Source organism: Balaenoptera ricei, chromosome 15 (assembly GCF_028023285.1).
Source record: "Balaenoptera ricei isolate mBalRic1 chromosome 15, mBalRic1.hap2, whole genome shotgun sequence".
NCBI lineage: Eukaryota > Metazoa > Chordata > Mammalia > Artiodactyla > Balaenopteridae > Balaenoptera > Balaenoptera ricei.
Genome location: NC_082653.1, coordinates 65,184,032 through 65,205,413, shown reverse-complemented (window position 1 = coordinate 65,205,413; position 21,382 = coordinate 65,184,032). Strand labels below are relative to the sequence as shown.

Here is a 21,382-nt window from a genome sequence, read left to right as displayed (position 1 = left end):
AGAATCTGGGCTCCCTGCATTGAGAGCACAGAGTCTTAACCACTGGACCACCAGGGAAGTCCCGGTACTGGGAAGTTTCTAGACTAAGGGTTGACAACCTTTTTCTGGAAAGGACCAGGTAGTAAATATTTTCAGCTTGCTGGGCCAGATGGTTGACTGGGTTTCCCCATCTGTAAAAAGGGAAATAGTAATAGTTCCTAGCTCATATGATTGTTATGAAGGTTCCATAAGCTAATATATGTGAAGTGTTTAAAGTGGCTGGTACATAATCTTGCTTGGGTTTTAGCTATTATTTTGGGGCTTTCATACGGTGGGGACAAAGGCAAGAAGCGCATTCATCAGTAATGAAACACACGTTACTATCAGCTAGAAGAAAGCATGGCAAATAGAAACCCTACTGGATTTCCACATGGGTGTCAGTGACAGGCGGCCTTGATTAAAGACCTGAGAAGTCACAGTGGGAAGAGCCGCCTTGTTCCCAGAGGAACACGACAATCTGCAGAAAGAAGCAGCACAAGGCTTAGGGCGGGAGAGCTGGAAAGAGAGGCGCGCAGAATGTTACTGAATCATTGTAATATTTTCCCTAGGAAGGTCCCAGGGGTCCTTGCGGAGGCCTTAATCGCCTATTCTAGGCGGCAGAAGCTTAGTTCCTCGCTCTTTGCGAGCTGTGCTCCCTATGGCCTCTGTCTGTCTCCGCTAGAGCCTAATCATATTTGAAAGTAGTTTTTATCTGTGATTATTCATCCGTATGTGAGGAGCTTACGTGTCTAAGCTGCCACTTCCATCAAATCCAAGCACGTGGTCCCCTTAATACACACAGGCCTAGGGCTGGCGAGAAAAGCAATCCCCACCCCCATCCCCGCAGGGAGAGTCTAGGGAATTAGAGGGGACCAGCTCTGGGGCGGGTTGGGGGGGAAGGGGGAAGGGGAGGCAGAGGGTGGCGGCGTTGGCATTGAGACCTGAGGCAAAATAACTGAGACCACTAATACAAGGAACTGCAATCAGGCCTCTAAATCGACAGCTGGGCTTGTCCTAAGGCATGGCTTCTCAGACTTTAATAAGATGGTGTCTGTGAAGATTACATATTAGCTTAGAGAACAATATTTCATTTTCACTGGCTCTTTCTAGTCTGTGGGAGATGATGTGCCGGGCTAAGTTTAATGCTCACGCACATGTTTCAGGTTAATTCTGTGTTAAATTGTGGTGGGGATTAGAGGGGAATTTCACCACCCTTCAAAAGGTGGTGGGATGCTGACATGGGGGCAGGGAGCCAGCCCACAGGGCAGGCCAAGGACAAAGGTGCAGGGCACCAGGCTAGAGCAAAGACAAAGCTTTTTGATTGCCCTGTTTTCTCCTACTGATTTTTTTTTTTTTTACAGTTTTGTGATATAATTCATTACCGATTTAAGGTGTACAGTCCAGTGGTTTTTAGTATATTCACAGTGTTGTGCAACCGTACCACAATCAATTTTAGAACAGTTTCATGCCAAAGAAGAATCCCCGTACCCATTAGCAGTCACTCCCCATTTCTCACCAACCTCCCAGCCCTGGGCAACCACTAATGTACTTTCTGTTTCCATAGATTCGCCTATTCCGGACATTACATGTAATTGAAATCATACAATATATGGTCTTTGCAACTGGTTTATTTCACTTAGCATCATGTTTTCAAGGTTTACCATGCTGGAGCATGCATCAGTGCTTTGTTCCTTTTTATGGCTGAATAATATTCCATTGTATGGACATACCACATTTTATTCATCCATTCATCTGTTGATAGACATTTGGATTGTTTCCAATTTTTGGCTATAATAATCATTTGTCACAAGGTTTTGTGTGGACGTATGTTTTCATTTCTCTTGGATATATACCTAGGAATGGAATTGCAGGGTCATGTGGTATCTCTATGTTTAACCTTTTGAGGAACTACCAGACTGTTTTTCAAAGTGGCTGTACCACATTACATTCCCAACAGCACTGTGTTCTCTATATCTTCACCAATACTTGTTATTATCTCTTTTTTTGATTATAGCCATCCTCATAGTTTCCATCATATTGTTTAATCATAGTCTTAATGACCTTTCCATCAGTATGCTGGGTTGGCCAAAAAGCTCGTTTGGGTTTTTCCAATACCTCTTATGGAAAAACCCGAACTAACTTTTTGGCCAACCCTATATTACCTAGAAGGAGCATTTTTTTGGAAAATGTGCTCAAGGATGCAATTGTTACTCTATCTCTCACAGCTAGACCACAGGTCCAGATGTGCAGGTCACCACCTGCTATTTGTAGGGTTTGAGTTAAGAGTACAAACGGAGGCTCACATACTGTATGTTTACATATTTAAATGTAAATCAATATCTGTTTTATCCTCCTACCTTGGTAAATAAACTTTCATAATGACAAAATTAAAAAATTCAAATAAAGCTAAGGTTTTTGTTTTGTTTTGTTTTGTTTTTTTGGTATTTTGGCCATGCTGTGCAGCATGTGGGATTGTTTCCTGACCAGGGATTGAACCCAGGCCTCCACAGTGAAAGCACTGAATCCTAACCACTAGGCCACCAGGGAACTCCCCCAAAGCGAAGATTTTTATATGACCAAAAGTTGGCACAGTATTTAAGACTATTCAATTAAATTATTGGATGCTTTCTGGATAGTCTGTAAGTGGGCTGGCTGGCAATGTTTGGATGAGTAAGAAAAGACACCTATAATTCATAAATTATATTTTCCTTAAAATTTCTTTTTCTTGCCTTAATTTTAGCAAAATCACTAATAGTGTTTTTATAATCAAGATTTTCACTAATTTGTGTTTATTGACAGTAATGATTTTGTGATTATAAATGAAATATAATTGGATTAAAAATATTCAATATTTGGATATAGTTTCACCAAGAAAATATATTAAAGGTAAAAATTTAAAAATTAAAATTATTACTGATGTGTTTTAAAAAAAGTTATTTCTTCCTGCGGTAGTCAAAATAATTTATTAAAATTAAAAGGTAAAATACAAATTATAAATAAATGTGAATAATTTAAATATTCAAATATTGAAAGTCAGTATTTGAATACTTTAATATTTAATAGTCAAATATTGAAATATTCAAAATTTAATTTTTAGCATTTTAATTAGATCTTATTCCATGTTTTTATTTAAAAACTATTCATAATTCTAATTTTCCATGTCCATTCAGTCATCAATGCCAAGAATCAGTATTATGGTCCTATGTTATACCCAGACTTCTACATATACAAAATTAAGAGTAATATGAATTATTTAGTACTCTAGCATTTTTCTCAGCCACCACGTGCAGCGATTGCAAATGCCATACTGATTCCTGCAAAGGTCCAGAGCCACAAATTGGAACACAAAGGGAAGCTAGAAATAAGCTGTCATCACCATGGGGAAATGGTGCTATGTTGTGCAAGAATCTATCGCAGTGACTCTATCCGAGAGAGAGTTCCTGACAAGTTAGTTCATTTGTCCTCTCTCTCACCTAAGCGCTCCTGCCACTCAGACCACCCCGGCACCCCCCCTGCAGTGCCCATCTCTGCTTTGGCATTGGCACCACACCCCAGTGTTCAAGCCGTTTGACACAGTTGCCTTCCGTTTTGAGGACAGAGGTCAAGATCTTGGAGAGGTGTTTCTCTGGGGCTTGAATGGTATTGCTCTTCAGAGTGGCTGTTTTGGGTAATGGGTCATGCTTTGATGGTGCTAGGTACAGATCCCAAGTGATAGAGGTGCCCCCTGTTGTTCAGGTCTGAGGGTTGTCCTACAGGTGTGTGTGGGGGAAGAGGGATTTGAGGAAGAGCTTCTGGGCTTTAACACCTGGACGGCATCTTGAAGTGCATAACCCATCTTCTTTTGATGCTTGTGGGAACTTTTCTCCATATTTCTGATCTGGGCAGTATTTTCTCACTTCTGATTTGACTGTTCTGTGAATAGTACTAAGAGCTAAGACTCTTATGAGTCAGAGTGGTAGGCTTTTCCATTTTATTTAAGGATGCAAGTATTATTTTCCTAATAATGGTTGGTTTGGGTTTTGTGGACCAAAAGCATTGCTACAAACACCTATTCTCAAATATTCTTATCCACAGATAAAGAACTAGGTAAATGCTATGGTGTTGGATAAAAAAGTCAACAACGAACCACCCAACCTTACTTGAGCAATTTTATTTGAGCTATTAGCAGAGAATATTTTGCACTAGAGGCTTATATCAAGTAATAACTGAATGTTAAGCAAACAGACCATCAATTATTGAAATGCAGCTGCTATTAATGTAATCCTTTACATTTCAGTAACACCGGCATTTGGAGGGGGGATGTAAAGCTGGTTAAAATCATCTGATGTGCAAAATAAGAATATAACCATGGTCCCTTTGCAAAAAAATTTTTTGGAGGATTTAGCTCTAAATTTTCCATTTAGGAGTGGGTGTTGTGACAGGGAAAGAGAGGTGTAAAATCCAGTCTGATGTAGAAATATCTGATCAAGATGTCAGCACAAGCAATATTCTGAAGGCTTAGGGCTCTTGCAGAGCCAAAATTTACCTTTAATATAAGATGCAGATAATTTTCTTTATTGGCCCAACTTAGGACAACTTCTTTTTTTTTTTTTTTTTAAAGATTTATTTATTGATTGATTGATTTATTGCTATGTTGGGTCTTCGTTTCTGTGCAAGGGCTTTCTCCAGTTGTGGCAAGCGGGGGCCACTCTTCATCGCGGTGCGCGGGCCTCTCACTGTCGCGGCCTCTCCCGTTGCGGAGCACAGGCTCCAGACGCACAGGCTCAGTAGTTGTGGCTCACGGGCCTAGCTGCTCCGCGGCATGTGGGATCTTCCCAGACCAGGGCTCGAACCCGTGTCCCCTGCATTAGCAGGCAGACTCTCAACCACTGCGCCACCAGGGAAGCCCAGGACAACTTCTTTTTGTGAACACATTTTCTTTTACTTATTTTTTGGAGTATAGACAATACATTCGCATGGTTAAAAAACTAAAAACTAAAAAAAAAAACAAAACAGTGAAAACTCTTCCTCCCATTCCTGTCTCTATCTACCTGCCCCCCATTCCCCTTGACAATAAATCACTGCCATCATTTTTATGTATTATACAGAGTTCCTTTCTATATATCAGCAATACCAATTTCACCTCTTATCTCACACAGTTTTGCACCTTGAATTTTTTGCTTTTGTTTCTTATTTATTAATATACCCTGGAGATCATTCCATATCAGCACATAGAGAGCTTCCTCATTCTTTATTTCTAGCCACGGAGTACCCTATTATGCTTTGCACTATACTATTTAACCAGTCTACTCTAGATGGACAGTGGGTTGCTTCCAATTATTTCTTAAGCTATACACACTGCAGTGAATAACCTTGTACATGCATGATGTTACGTATATTTAGGATAAATTTCCAGATGTGGAATTGCTGGGTCAAATTGTATATGCATTTATGATTCTGATAGATATTGCCAAATTTCCCTCCATGGGGACAGTAGCCATTTGTGCTCCCGGTAGCAATGAATGCGAATGTCTGCTTCCCCAGGAAGAACAGTTCGAGTGGAGACTATCCCACTCAGCACCAACTTTTAGGAGAGAATAGCGCTTGCACCTTAGTTTCCTCATCTGTGAAACGGGGCTTTAAGAGTACCCACAGCCTCTGGTAGCTGGGGAAGTCCCATGAACTAATGCACACAAAGCACTGAGCTCAGTTCAGACGTAGTAAGCGCTTAAAAAATGCTGTCAGTTATTACGTGGGTCAAATAAATAATGCCACTTAGAGACTGTTCCATCTCTGCCTCTGTTAGGAGATGGTGTGTTAACATCTACGTCATAAAGCTGCAAAGGCGCTAAACATCTTCTTGGAGGAAGAGGAATCTTGGTTCTAGGTAAGCAAATGTGAGCCCCTCTGTTGGGTGTGGTTGGAGGAAACTGGAGGCTGGGAGTGGAAGAGGGAGGTGATGAGGCAGTGGGGCAGGAGCAGAGATTCTGCAGTGAGCCTTGCAGAGGGAAAGCAGATCTGTGCTTCAGAGTGCTTTGGCACCAAACCCCATCTCCAAGTGGAGTTGGCAGCATAGCTTTATGGTTGAAAGCTCTTTCTCTGGAGTCAGACAGCCCTGGGTTCAAATCCCGGCTCTGTCACTTGCTAGTGGGGCGACCTTGGGTACATTCACATTTCTGACCCTCATGCTCTTCGTCTATCATCTGAGGATAAATGCCATCGTAGAAGCATTTCCAGGCTGCTTGTATGTTCACAGGGAGGCTGTGAGGATTACATGATGTAATAGTTATAGTTCTAAGGCACAGATCATCATGCCTGGCACACATAAATATCAGCAACTATTAAGGGCATCAAATGAATAGGGCTTTACAAGCTCTGTGTCTCTGTGGCAGAAGAGAGACCCTGAGGGGGTGCACATTAACAGATTCAAGTCATGAAATCAGAAAAGGCCCATTTGGATGGATGTACATTTAGAGAGAGGAAAAAATGCCCCTTAGCATGCATGTTATTTGTTACAAAGCAAAACGAATTTGTAAGCATCTTATTGCAGATGCAGGGGAGGGAGATCCTGAAAAAATTTCCTGCAGGCTTGAGACAGCAAATGGAAAATGAGTTGTATGGTACTGATTGCTGCTAATTTAAGACATGAAAATCACTGATAATCTCTCAGCGTTCTCTGCTTTTTTATGTTATTTACTAAAGGTAAAATAGTCATACTTTTTCATACTATCTTTATCTCTTTATCTCATTTTCTTGTTAAGGCCATATGTTCCTTAAACACATCTACTGCTTCTACTTATTTTTTTTAACCCACTACTCTTTGTAAGAATTAAATCCTTGTGCTTGGGATTCATCAACTGTGCACTCTCCTTGCCTGGAAAGCCCTAATCTGTCTGCTCTGCTTTGCAAGCTCCTACTCCTCAGTCAGCCATCACCTTCTTTGTGAAATGTTCAATGCCACCAGCCATCAATGGCTGTTTCTTCTTTGATTCCATGGGACACTGTCAATGTTTCCTTTATAGCATCTTTTATATTAGGCTCTAGTTCTTTGTGTGCACATCTATCTCTCCCTTTACTCTGGGAAATCTTTGTCAAAGATTGTGTCCCTCCTTCCCTTTCTTCCTTCCAAGTTTGTCAAACATGTATTGTCAGGCCCTGTGACAGGTCTGGAGGGAAGATTGCAACACAGTGTGGGAGCAATTAAAGACCCAGGCACTGAGCTTAACATGACACAATTCCCTCATTCCATCCCGTAAATGACCCTAGAGGCACCTGTTATTGTTCTCATTTTACTGTTGAAAAGCTCAAGTCAGATAGGAAATAGAAGTTGCCAAAGAACATAGTTGGCTGCAAGTGGTTGCAGGTTGGTGTTGGGGGAGGGTCAGGAGACCCCCTGGAGGAAGCAATGCCCAGCAAAATCGTGACCCTGAGAAGGATTTGGCCAGGTGAAGGAGAGCCAGAAAGGAATTCCAGGTGGAGGGAGCAGGTTGTGCAAGAATCTTGGTCAACGCCTCATGCCCAATATTTGCACAGAGTGTGCCGCATAGTAGGTGCTTATTAAATATTTGTTGTAAGAATGCATTTCTGTTGCTTAAGTCCCCAGGACTGGTAGTTCAACTCTGGGTTCAAAATCATGACATTCCGCAGGATTCTTTCAATAAGTTTTCATTTTTGCTGAGGTCCTGGGGATGCAAGGACCACTGTCCCATCTGGGGAGAGCATGTCCCCAGATTGTTTTCATTCAACCCCTCAAAGATACAGTACAGAGGCTTCTTCCTCTACCTCCACCCTTTCCATGTCCAGACAGCATGCACCCACACGCAGATTAGTCAGATTGAGCAAAGCTTTGAGCATAGATGGGCAACTGCTGGGTGGACAGCTGGTAGGGTCCCTTGACTGAGGCCATCTATAGGCCACACAACTCTGGGGTACTCGAAAACTGCCCCTTAATGATGGGGACCACACTCAGGAAACATGAATCTTAGGGAGTCTGCTTGTGGTCTGGCCATACTTCCTAACTCTTCCTTCTCATCATCTCCTTCCCATCTCTCCTCTCCATAGCCTTGGGGAATATCGTTCTAGTCTAAACGGGGGTGAGGGAGATGGAGACTCTCTCCTCTTCCTCTTGCTTTTGCTCAAACTGCTTTGTCAAGGACAGGAATCTTCTTTCTTTTATAGCATGGAAGTTAATACCAAGGACTCTGGAGCCAGACTGCTAGGGGTTCACAACCTGGCTCTGCTTCTTACCAGCTTTGTGATTTGGGGGAATATGTTAATTTTCATACCTCAATTTTCCCACTGGTAAAATGGGGTTAGTAACAATACCCATTTCATAGGATTTTACAAGAAAATGTAAAGGAATTAAAGCATTAGGATAGGGCAGTGTCTGGCACATTGTTGGTACAATGTATGTGATGATGATGATGATGATGATGAAGATGATGATGACGACGACAGTGATAATGATTAAAATTACACAAACCACTTCTTCTCTTCCGGTTCTTTTGTACACTAAAAGTTAATGGCCCACGGCCCTACCTAAATGGAAATAGTTCTTCTTTTCCTCTAAGACAAGGCGAGCTTAGACTTTCTTATTGTCTAGAGCAATAAACAAAGGGAAGAAAAAGGAAACTATTACATTTCACATTAAAATAGTACACCTGCTCACATAAATGTTATATCCAAAGTTGTTTGAGTTGATATGTTACTCAGAACTGGAAGAAACCTAATCTAGTCCATGTACTAAAATTATGATGGGTAAACTGAGACTCAGAGAAAGGAACTGACTAATGCATGGACCGCAGACACGGGGCTGGAACTTGAACCCTTGTCTCCTGATCCCTTTTCATGTTCCCTGCATTGCCCCACAACCAAGGGAAGAAATACAGGGAAGAAATACAGCCATTTTTTGGAAGCTTCTCTAATTTTTTCTATGACAGTGGTCAATGAATATTTTTTGTGTGTGAAGAGCCTGATAGTAAAATGTCTTCTGCTTTGTGGGCCATTTGTCTCTGTCACAGCTACTCAACTCTGCCAATGCAGCTGTAGACACTATGCAAATGAGTGGATGTGGCTGTGTTTCAGTAAAACTTTATTTATTTATTTATTATTTTAAAAATTTGTTTATTTAATTTATTTATTTTTGGCTGCGTTGGGTCTTGGTTGCTGCACGCGGGCTTTCTCTAGTTGCGGTGACCGGGGGCTACTCTTCGTTGCAGTGCCAGTGCTTCTCATTGCGGTGTCTTGTCTTTGTTATGGAGCATGGGCTCTAGGCTCACGGGCTTCAGTAGTTGTAGCACTTGGGCTCAGTAGTTGTGGCTCGCGGGCTCTAGAGCGCGGGCTTCAGTAGTTGTGGTGCATGGGCTTAGTTGCTCCATGGCAGGTGAAATCTTCCCGGACCAGGGCTCCACCCCGTGTCCCCTGCATTGGCAGGCAGATTCTTAACCACTGCACCACCAGGGGAGTCCAGTAAAACTTCATTTATAAAAAAAGATGATGGGCTCTCCCATCAGGAAACTTGCACAAGCCTCTTAGATAGCCTCATCCACCAGAGGGCAGACAGCAGAAGCAAGAAGAACTACAATCCTGCAGCCTGTGGAATGGAAACCACATTCACAGAAAGATAGACAAGATGAAAAGACAGAGGGCTATGTACCAGATGAAGGAACAAGATAAAACCCCAGAAAAACAACTAAATGAAGTGGAGATAGGCAACCTTCCAGAAAAAGAATTCAGAATAATGATAGTGAAGATGATCCAGGACCTTGGAAAAAGAATGGAGGCAAAGATCGAGAACATGCAAGAAATGTTTAACAAAGACTTAGAAGAATTAAAGAACAAACAGAGATGAACAATACAATAACTGAAATGAAAACTACAGTAGAAGGAATCAATAGCAGAATAACTGAGGCAGAAGAACGGATAAGTGACCTGGAAGACAGAATGGTGGAATTCACTGCTGCGGAACAGAAAAAAGAAAAAAGAATGAAAAGAAATGAAGACAGCCTAAGAGACCTCTGGGACAACATTAAACGCAACAACATTCACATTATAGGGGTCCCAGAAGGAGAGGAGAGAGAGAAAGGACCCGAGAAAATATTTGAAGAGATTATAGTCGAAAACTTCCCTAACATGGGAAAGGAAATAGCCACCCAAGTCCGGTAAGCGCAGAGAGTCCCATACAGGATAAACCCAAGGAGAAACACACCGAGACACATAGTAATCAAATTGGAAAAAATCAAAGACAAAGAAAAATTATTGAAAGCCGCAAGGGAAAAAAGACAAATAACATACAAGGAAACTCCCATAAGGTTAACAGCTGATTTCTCAGCAGAAACTCTACAAGCCAGAAGGGAGTGGCATGAAATACTTAAAGTGATGAAAGGGAAGAACCTACAACCAAGATTACTCTACCTGGCAAGGATCTCATTCAGATTCGATGGAGAAATCAAAAACTTTACAGACAAGCAAAAGCTAAGAGAATTCAGCACCACAAAACCAGCTTCTCATTGTGGTGGCTTCTCTTGTTGCGAAGCATGGGCTCTAGGTGCACAGGCTTCAGTAGTTGTGGCTCGCGGGCTCTAGAGCACAGGCTCAGTAGTTGTGGCGCACGGGCTTAGTTGCTCCGCGGCATGTGGGATCTTCCTGGACCAGGGCTCAAACCTGTGTCCCCTGCATTGGTAGGCGGATTCTTAACCACTGCGCCACCAGGGAAGCGCTATGATTACTGTGTTTGACAACGTATTTTACATTTACTTGTTTTGTGTATCCTTTAATGGCTTATTGTGGATATACATGATTTTACTACTTTTGTCCTTTAACTTTCCTATTAGCTTTGTTTGTGGTTGATTTACTACTTTTACTATATATTTGCCTTTACTAAAGAGATTTTTCCTTTTGTAATTTTCATGTTTCTAGTTGTGGCCTTTTCTTTTTCACTTAGAGAAGTCCCTTTAACATTGCTTGTAAAGCTGGTTTGTTGGTGCTGAACTCTTTTAGCTTTTGCTTGTCTGTAAAAGTTTTGATCCCTCCATCAAATCTGAATGAGAGCCTTGTCAGGTAGAGTATTCTTGGTTGTAGGTTTTCCCCTTTCTTCACGCTAAATATATTATGTCACTCCCTTCTGGCTCACAGAGTTTCTCCTGCAAAGTCAGCTGATAGCCTTATGGGAGTCCCATGTATGTAACTTGTTGCTTTTCCCTTGCTGCTTTTAATATTCTCTCTTTATCTTTAATTATTGCCGTTTTAATTGCAATGTGTCTTGGTGTGTTCCTCTTTGAGTTGATCCTGTTTGCAACTCTCTGTGCTTCCTGGACTTGGATGTCTTTTTTCCTTCCAAGTTAGGAAAGCGTTCAGCTGTTATATATTCAAATATGTTCTCAGCCCTCTTTTCTCTCTCTTCTCCTTCTGGGACCCCTATAGTGCAAATATTAGTGTGCTTCTTCTTGTCCTAGAAGTCTCTTAAGCTGTACTCATCTCTTTTCATTCTTTTTTCTTTTTTCTGTGAAGTGTCAAAGAGTTTTCCACTACTCTGTCTTCCAGCTCACTGATCCATCCCTCTGTATCATTTAGTCTGTTGATTCCTTCTAGTGTATCTTTCATTTCAGTTATTGTATTTTTCATCTCTGTTTGGTTGTTCTTTATATTTTCTAACTCTCTTTAAAACTTCTAACTTCTCACTCTATTTGTCCACTCTCCTGAGCTCTTTGATCATCTTTACAATCATTACCTTGAACTCTTTATTGGGTTGATTGGCTGTCTCCACTTCACTTAGTTCTTGTTCTGGGGTTTTATCTTGTTCTTTCTTTTGGAACATGTTCCTCTGTCATATCATTTTGTCTAGCTTCCTGTTTTTATTTCTGTATATTTGGTAGGTTGGTTATGTTTCCTGAACTTGGAGAAGTGGCCTTTTGTAGGAGACATTCTATGTGTCCCAGCAGCACGCTCCCGTCTGGTCACCAGGGCTATATGCTCTAGGGGTGCCCCCTTTGTGGGCTGCATGGGTCCTTCTGCTGTGGTGGGATGACTACTGTGGGGAGTCTGATAGGCATAGCTGGCTCCCAGTCCAGTGGGTTGCCAGACCCCGCCTTGTGCAGAGGCTTCTGGCTGCTACTTGGCAAGGCTGGGTCATGAGGCAGCTGATTGTGGAACCCTGGGGGGCCCCAGGGCTACTGCTGGCTCACTGGTATGTGGAGGTGGGGTCTAGGAGATCCCAGAGCTTGTGCCTTCCCAAGTCCTGGGGCTATTGCTGGCCCACTGGCAGGCAGAGCTGGGTCCTGGGATCTGGCTGCAGGGCCCACGAAGTAATTTTAATCTATCGCATGAGAATTATCCACTTAGTTCCCAGAGATTAGCTTGCTTTCTTAGGAAATAAAAAAATAAGTGGAAAGAAGAGGATATGTGTTTAGAGATGCTTTGCTTCAGTCTGAGGAAATCAGTCCACAGAAGAGGCCACAGGCGGGTTAGCAGAGTGAAGTTTAATCTTTATCAAGTAAGTGTGCAGTTAAGAAAATGCCAGGAAACATTCTTTCTGTGAGTTGCATAGTTACCTGCATCTTTTGAAATGGTTTACGATAATTATGTATTAATTATCTATTGCTGCATGATAATCACACTCAAATTTAACAGCTTAAAACAAGACATACTTATCATCTCACAGTTTCCGTGATCAGGAATCCAGGTACAGCTTATCTGCCTTCCCTGCTTCAGGGTCTCTGACAAGCTGCAACCAAGGTGTCAGCCAGGCTGGGGTTTCATCTGAAGACTCAGCTGAGGAAAGACCCACTTCTAAGGTCCTATGGTTGTTGGCAGAATTCAGTTCTTTAAAGGTCATTGAACTGAGGGCTTCAGTTCTTAGCTGGCTGTTGGCACCCTCAGTGTCTTGCTGTGAGACATCTCCAGTATGGCAGCTTGCTTCATCAGAGCATGTAAACCAAGAACGCAATAGAGTCTCCTAGCAAGATGGAACTCACAATCTCCTGTAAACTAATTATGGAAGTGACCTTTACAATTTTCTGTTGATTAGAAGTAAGTCACAGGTGTTGCCTGTCCAAAATGGAGAGGTTTACACAGGACATGAGTACCAGGAGGTGGGGATGATTGGGAGACGTCTCAGAGTCTACTTGCTCCAGGGAAGGAGTAGCAGTGCTGTCAACCTATAACGAGTGACATGTTGGGAAGGTCTCTGAAGCCATATTTACTCTGAAGGATGGGTGATTGTTGATGACTGTCATGGGCAGAAAAGGGGGTTATGCGCTCATGCTGCACATTTTCCATCTCTGACTCAAAGCTCTGTTTTGCTTCTGGGAAATCTGAACTGAGGGGAGACCATTCAACCCCATAAATCTAAGTGCTGGATAAGACAGGGCCCATGTAACAGTTTAGGGACTCTTTATGGCAAGCAAGAGAAAATCTAACCCAGCTGGTATAAGAAAAGAGAGAATTACTGGCTTACATAACTGGAACATCCAAGAGTAAATCTCAGTTCAGGGTTTGAAGTGCTATATTTTATTTGTTTGTTTATAATTTTTATTTTTTGGATTAGTCTTACTGAGGTATAATTATGTATGGCAAAATCCACCCTTTTCAGTGTACAATTCAGTGGGTTTTGACAAACACATCCAGTCATGTAACCACCACCACAATCAGGATATAGAACATTTCCATTTCCATCCCACCCCCCCCCAAAAAATCCCTTCTATCCCTTTGTAGTCAACTTTTCCTGCTACTCTCAGCCCCCAGCAACTGCTAATCAGAATATCTTTTAAATGGAATCATACAGCATGTTGCCTTTTTTTCCCCTGGCTACATTGGGTCTTCGTTTCTGTGCACAGGCTTTCTCTAGTTGTGGCGAGTGGGGGCTACTCTTCGTTGTGGTGCGAGGGCTTCTCATTGTTGTGGCTTCTCTTGGTGCGGAGCATGGGCTCTAGGCGTGCGGGCTTCAGTAGTTGTGGCACGCAGGCTCAGTAGTTGTGGCTCACAGGCTTAGTTGCTCCGCGGCATGTGGGATCTTCCTGGACCAGGGCTTGAACCTGTGTCCCCTTCATTGGCAGGTGGATTCTTAACCACTGCACCACCAGGGAAGTCCGTGTGTTGCCTTTTGAGCCTGGTTTCTTTCATTCAGCATAATGCCTTTGAGATGCACCATGTCATTGCATGAATCAGTAGTTGATTCTTTTTTTATTACTGAGTAGTAGCTGATTCTATAGAAGTACAATTTTTTTTATCCATTAATTGAAGGAAATTTGTCTTGTTACCATTTTTTGCAACTTCAAATCAAACTACTGTAAACATTTGTGCATAGGCTTTTTTTGTGAATATAAGTTTTCATTTTTCTGGTAAAAATGAATTTAATACCTACTAGTGGAATCAGTGGGTCATATAGTAAATCTATGTTTAACTTTATAAGAAACTGCCAAATTATTTTCCAAAATGGCTATACCATTTTGCATTCTCATCAGCAGTGAATGAGAGTCCCAATTGCTCCCTATCCTCACCAATACTTGGTATCACCAATTTTAGCCATTCTAATAGGTGTGCAGTGGTATCTCAAGGTGGTTTTAATTTGCATTTTCCTAATAACTAATGATGCTGATTATCTTTTTATGTGTTTATTTGCTATCTATATAACCTCTTTGGTGAAGTGACTGTGCATATCTTTTGCCCATTAAAAAGTTTTATTCTTACCTATTTTGAGGGTAAACACAATTCTTAGGTAGAATTCTCATAGGTCAAGTTTGAGTGAATAGAAGCAACTACAATAACTATAGAAAGGGGCCTATTGTAAAAACATAAAATATGCAAAAGAACATAGAACTCCAGGGGCAATAAAATAACAAAACAGCATATAAAATTATATTGCTGTTTTATTATTGAGTTTTCAGAGTTCTTTATATATTCTGAATGCAAATCCTTTACCAGAAATGTATTTTGCAAATACTTTATCCCAGTCTGTGGCTTTCATCTTCATTATCTTAACAGTCTCTTGAAGTTTTAAAAAGTCAGTGAGGCCCAATTTATCAGTTCTTTCTTCTATGGATCATGCTTTTGGTGTCATGTCTAAGAAATCTTTGCTTAACTCATGAGCAAAAAATTTTCTTCTATGTTTTCTTCTAGAAGTTTTATAGTCTTAGGTCTTACATTTAAGTCTATGATCCATTTTGAGTTAGTTTTTGTATAAAGTATGTGTCAAAATTTACTCATTTATTTGCAAATGGCTACCCAATTATTTCAGCACAATTTTTTAAAAGAGACTAACTATCCTTTCTCAAATTGCCTTCACACACTTGTAAAACACAATTGACTCAGTACTGGTTTCTTTCTGGGCTCTCTATCTTGTCCCTTTGAACAAGGCTATGTGTCCTCAGAGATGGCTGCATTTTCAGGTAAGCTTTTTTTCATGGTCTCAGGATGGCTGACAGGTGCTCCTGGAACCCCATTATTCAGCTTTATGTGTAGTGAAAGACAAGCATCTTTGGCCCAGTATTCTCCACAAAAATCCTAAATCCTGAGTTAGACTGCATCTGATTAGATCAATTTAGGTCATGTGACACTAAATTGGGACACTGTTAAGAACATGAGTCACCTCCTCCACCTGTAGGACTAGGAATGGACCTGGTGTGGGGCTGCATCCATGCACAGGGGGCACCTTCTCCTGATTCACCTGCCCAGGTGAGGCACCTTTTCCCATTTTACACGAAGGTATTTTATAGGCTAGAGGATGCCCTGGTCTAGGCCTTGAAGGTTGACCCATCTCTAAGTTCACCACCAACGGCTGCATTTATCAGCTTCTCTTGGCACAGATTAGTGGTGTTGCCAGGATGCTGACAAAATGTTTCTAGAGAACTCCATGCCCTCTTCTACCTTTTCTGTTTGCCTTTTATTGATTCTTCTCTCCTCCCTTTCTAAGCCTGAGCCAGGAACCCTCCTGTTATTAAAAGCAGTCCCAGTTGCCCGTACCTTTCATTTCCTTTGAATTACATTACTTGCCTGACAGCTAAAAAGTGAGCTGCTATTTTCAGATTTTAGCTGCTGGTCGGCAAGAAATATTTACCAGCTCCTGCAGATTTATAAAGATGCCACAGAGATGCCTGGAGACTAACAATCAGAAAATACAACAGCAAAACAACACTATTTTTCAAGGTTAAATGCTCAGAATGCTAAAAAGAAATTGTCCATAAAGCAAAATAGGGATTCGGAAGCAAGCAGTCTGTACCCTGGATAAAAGAAAGGAGCCGGAGGTTTAAAATAAGATTTCACAGCTTCACAATAATTATGAATTTAATAAGGGGAGCTTTATTTTTAATTTAGTTCCAGTCTGGCAGCCCGTCTCCTCCCTCCTGCCCCCTCTCCACGGCATAATAATGCTCTTCAATGTGGTCCTAAGGCTGAGGTCACAGTGAGAGCCGGGAAAGGCCCCCAGCCGTAAGATTTTCTGATGCAGCAGTATTAGACAGATAATGTTGCTGCCTCTCTGCAAGCAGATGAGACTAACTCTCACCGGCTTTACTCCCTCCTGGCAGTCAGAGATGTGTCTTGCTATGTAGGAAGACAGTAGGTTCTGAAAATTCCAAGACAGGAAGATTTTTTTCCCTGATAGGACCACGGGCGTTGTCTCCTGTTCTCCATGAGCAGAGTAATAAAACTCAGCCAAGGCCACCAAGCAAGGTCGCAGACCCCCCAGGACATCTTCCACTCCAATGCTTACTTTCCCCCCAAACAGGGAAATTTAAATGTGGTTGGTAAAGGACCACAGATTTTCCCAAAATGCTCTTCCATAGATTACCTTTCAGTGCAAGCTGTTTTCAGGGCCATACATATTCATTTATTTGTTGTTCATTCATTCATTCAACAAATATTTGTTGAAGACCTATTTTTTTGAGGTGTTCTTTTTTATCAAGGTTAAATTGAATGAATTTAACACAAAATGAATCAATTTAAAGTGAGCAAGTCTGTGGCATTTAGTATTGAGTTGGCCAAAAAGTTCATTCAGTTTCTTTTGTACAGTGACTCTGTAAATATAGTAGCACTTAGTTGTCTTTAACTTCATTCAAAACAATTTTATTAGATTGTATTGTGTCGTATCAGTGTGTATTTAAAAAAAACTTATCAAAATTGGTGAATTTTTGTGTAGCCATTTTAATACTGAAGATGGAAGAAAAAAAGCAACATTTTTGGCATATTATGCTTTATGATTTCAAGAAAGGTAAAAACACAACTGAAACGCAAAAAAAGATTTGTGCAGTGTATGGAGAAGGTGCTGTGACTGATCAAACGTGTCAGAAGTGGTTTGCGAAGTTTCCAAGGTACTTTATCACCCAAAATAAAAACACATACCCATTAAACAGTTACTTCCCCTAGCCTCTGGTATCTACCAGTATGCTTTCTGTCTCTTTTGATATACCTATTCTTGATATTTTATATAAATGAAATCATGTAATGTGAGACCTTTTGTGTCTGGTTTCTTACACTTTGTATACTGTTTTCAAGGTTCATCCGCATTGTAATGTGCATCAGTACATCATTCTTTTTATGGCTGAATAATATTCCATTTTATGGATATACCATAATTTGTTTACCCACTCATCTGTTGACGGACATTTGAATTGTTTCCATGTTTTGGGCTATTGTGAAAGGGGTGCTGTACATTCATGTACCATTTGTTTGAATATCTGTTTTGATTCTTTGGGGAGTAGAATTGTTGGGTCATAGGATAATTCTATGTTTAGCTTGTTGAGGAACTGCCAAAGTGCTTTCTCCGGGGCTGCACCATTTTACATTCCCATATCAAATGCTCTTCTACAGAAGAGCATTTCATGATGCTCAATTTTGTTCATGATGGACACATCATGAACAAAATTGACCCTTACATTCTAGCAGAGGGAGGTAGACAATAAAATATAAACATAATAAATAAATATGTACAGTGTAGAGAGTGATCTGTCCTAGGCAAAAAAGAAAAAGTAAAGCAGGGATGTCACAGGCAGAGGGAACAATAAGTGCAAAGGCCCTAGGGTACCTGGCTTGTTTGAGGATCAACAAGGAGGCCAATGTGGCTGGAGCAGAGTGAGCAGGGGCTGGGGAGCAGGGTAAGGGAAGCGATCAGAAAGGTAAGATCATGTGGAGCCTTAACAGCTATTGAAAAAACTTTGCTTTTGAACCGAGTGACATGGAAAGCCATGGGAGGGTTTTGAGCATAGGACTAATGTTTAAAAAGGAGGCATTGCAATAATCCAGGTGAGACATGATGGTGGATCATACCAGAGTTGGAGTGGTGGAGGTGAAGAGAAATGGTCAGATTCTGGATATAGTTTGAAGGTAGCACCAATGGAATTTCTTTATGAATTGGATGACGATTGTGTGTGAGTCCAGGATAACTCCGAAGTGTCTGACATCAGCGACTGGAAGGAAGGAATTGCCATCATCCAGTATGGGACAAGCAGTGGATGGAATGGGGTTTGCGGGGAGAAGATCAATCAGTTTTGGACATGTTGTGTTTGAGATGCTTCATCAACACTAGACGTCTATTAAACTTTAGTCTTTGGAGCTTGTATTGGAGGACAGAGCTGAGAGAGAGGGGTTGGAATGGCTGGAATTTAGCATGGAAGCAACATAGAATCATATAGTACAGATAGAGGTAGTAGCTTGCTCCACTGTGATTTCAGGGAAAGTCTTTTATCAGGGGTCACAGAGTGATTTCTTCAGGAGCCAGTTATGCCTGGTGAAAATAATAAGGGATGAAGATGGTGGCAAAATGAAGAACATAGCTCCTGGCTAAAGGAGACTCAGATAGGCTAATTTTTCCCATATGAGGAGCCAGGCTTAGTGTTGTTAGATCTTCAGATTTTTCAAGGAAAACTGAAAGTCTGGATTCTTATGTGAAGTCTCCAAATTTAAAAAATAAACTAGCCAACATATATAAGACATTATTTTTGTCAACTGGGGAAATTGGAATATGAACTATATGTTACACGATATTACGGCATTATTGTTCATTTTCTGAGGTGTGGTAATGGTATTGTGGATATACTGGAAATGGAGAATATCCTTATTATTAAGAAACTTCCATGGAAGTATTCCAGAGTGAAATACTCTGTTGTCTGCAACTTATTTTCAAATAGTTCAGAAAAAAGTATGTATGTGTGTGTGTGTGTGTGTGTGTGTGTGTGTGTGTGTGTTAGGGATCTCTGAATATAATTATTTGAACTTTTCTTTAGATTTGAGAATTTTCAAAATAAGAATTTATGTGGGGTGTGGAGTGGGAAAGCATCAGCCCAAGAAAAATATCTGCAGGCAGGAGGTGACCTAGAGGGGTTGACAGTTTCTAACCTCTTCCCTAATAAAATATTTTTTTGGTCTCGTTACCTTTGTTATGGAAACAACCTTTTTATATATATGCAGATTCCTCAGGACTGTTAGTGTTCTCCAAATAGGGAAAATATCTTCTTCCTTGAATAACTTTGGCCTCCACTAGATAGGAAGAGCTCAGAAGCAAAATGATGGCTCCTAGTGGTGTATCTACAAATTATGCGGGACCAAAGGAGAGGAATTCAGTCATTGTGGTTCCTACAAAATGGTAGGAATGAGACTAAAATCCTGGCTTGCAGGAAAGACACCATCTTGAAAGTTTGCTGTGATGAATTCGTTAGCAGACACACAACAGAAATACAAGACACATGCCTTTCTCTGTCTCGTTTGCCCTCCTTCTGTCTGTATAACTGACTCCTGAAATCCCTTGTAGATCTATGCTTTAATTACTCAGAGTTTGGGATCCACCTAATCTGTAAACTCTCCTTGATGTATTTATTTTCAGAACCTGGGACAGGGCTCAGCAAACGGCACTCACTCAGAAAGTACCTTTTGAAAGAATGAGCAAATGTTCATCTACCTATGGCCATTGCTAGACAAAGGAATCTGCATTTTATGTCATGTCTATTATTTGTTGGGGAGGGACTTGTGTGAGATTTCCTGTATGAGTTTGGGAAATGCTGAGAGATCTTATTTTTGGTGTTCAGTTTTAGGTTCTTATTCCTACATAGGCCACAGGACAGGTCCCTCTTAAGGAATATAAAGAAGCCATGTTCAGATTTCAGGTTCCTCATAAATCTGCTTCCTGTGTTATCATTTTTTATCTGCCTACTTCTGTTTCCCCTGGGTTTGAAGGAAGCACTTTACCTTAGAAATGATTCACTACTCCTGGGCCACCGAGGACTTTGAAAGCCACACGATAGAAGTTTCACCTCAAATCCCCCCATTTATAATCATGGGGGAAAGCTGGGTGTTGTCTTGGGGGTTATCAATGATTTCACAAAACTCAACCTTTGTTCCTCGTGTGTCCATTTTTCAAAAACTTACTACTCAAAGTCATTGCCCCTGAGGAAACATTTATCTTTGGTTTGACATCTTTTGCACTGTATCCCTTTTCAATCCTCCTTTCTAACATAGGATAAATGGCTTTGTGGGATTTGGAATAAGAGTTGTGTATTGCAGTATGAGTGTCTAGAAATCCTGCTCCTCTCCCCCATATCCCTGGGTCAGAAGATGAGGGGATAACCAGTAAAGACAAATGGATTTGGGTGATGTGATGGGTTGAATTGTGTAACCCTCCTCCCCTACCCTCCCCCCACCATTCATTGTTGAGGTCCTAACCTCCAGGACTTCAGAATGTGATTTTATTTGGAAACAGGGCTATTGCAAATGTAATTAGTTCAGATGAGGTCATCCTGGAGTAGGGTGGGCTCCTAATCCAATATAACTGGTGTCCCTATAAAGAGGGGACCTTTGGAGATTAAACACATGCACAGGGAGAACACCATGTGAAGATGAAGGCAGAGATATAAGTCAAGGAATGGCAAAGATTGCCAGCAAGCCATCAGATGCTAGGAGGGAGGCAAGGAACAGATTTTCCTCACAGCCCTCAGAAGGAATCAACCCTGCCAGTACTTTGATCTCAGATTTCCAGGCTCCAGAACTGTGAGACAATAAATTTCTGTTGTTTAAGCCACCCAATTTGTGGTCTTTTGTTATGGCAGCCACTGGAAACCAAAGCAGGTGATACATTTATATTTGTCTAAGGGTCTGTATTTGCTTGGGAGGTGATGTATAATAGTATAGTGGTTAAGTATTTGGATTTTTAGAACCAGATACCTTGAGTCTGAATTCCAGCTGCGTAATCTGGGAAAATTACTTATTATCTCTAGGTTTCCAGTTTCCTCCGAATAAAATGGGGAATAATAGAGATTTAGACCTTACAGTACTATCACGAGGATTAAATGAGATAACGTATTTTAAAGTGCTAAGCCAAATACCTGGCACATAGTAAGCACTTGGTGAGTGGTATTATTATTGGTAGTAATTGGCAATATTTATTGACTCCAAAAGAGACCTT

General features: G+C 41.1%; 1 long non-coding RNA gene across 2 annotated transcripts in view; it reads left to right on the top strand.

The window, feature by feature from the left end:
• The first annotated feature begins 5,801 nt into the window (after nucleotides 1-5,801).
• LOC132348428 (uncharacterized) overlaps nucleotides 5,802-21,382 on the top strand; it is a 328,330-nt gene continuing 312,749 nt past the window's right edge. For both annotated transcript variants that reach the window (XR_009497468.1, XR_009497467.1), the window contains exon 1: nucleotides 5,802-5,884. This is a non-coding gene — a long non-coding RNA (uncharacterized LOC132348428). The remainder of the gene's footprint in view (nucleotides 5,885-21,382) is intronic.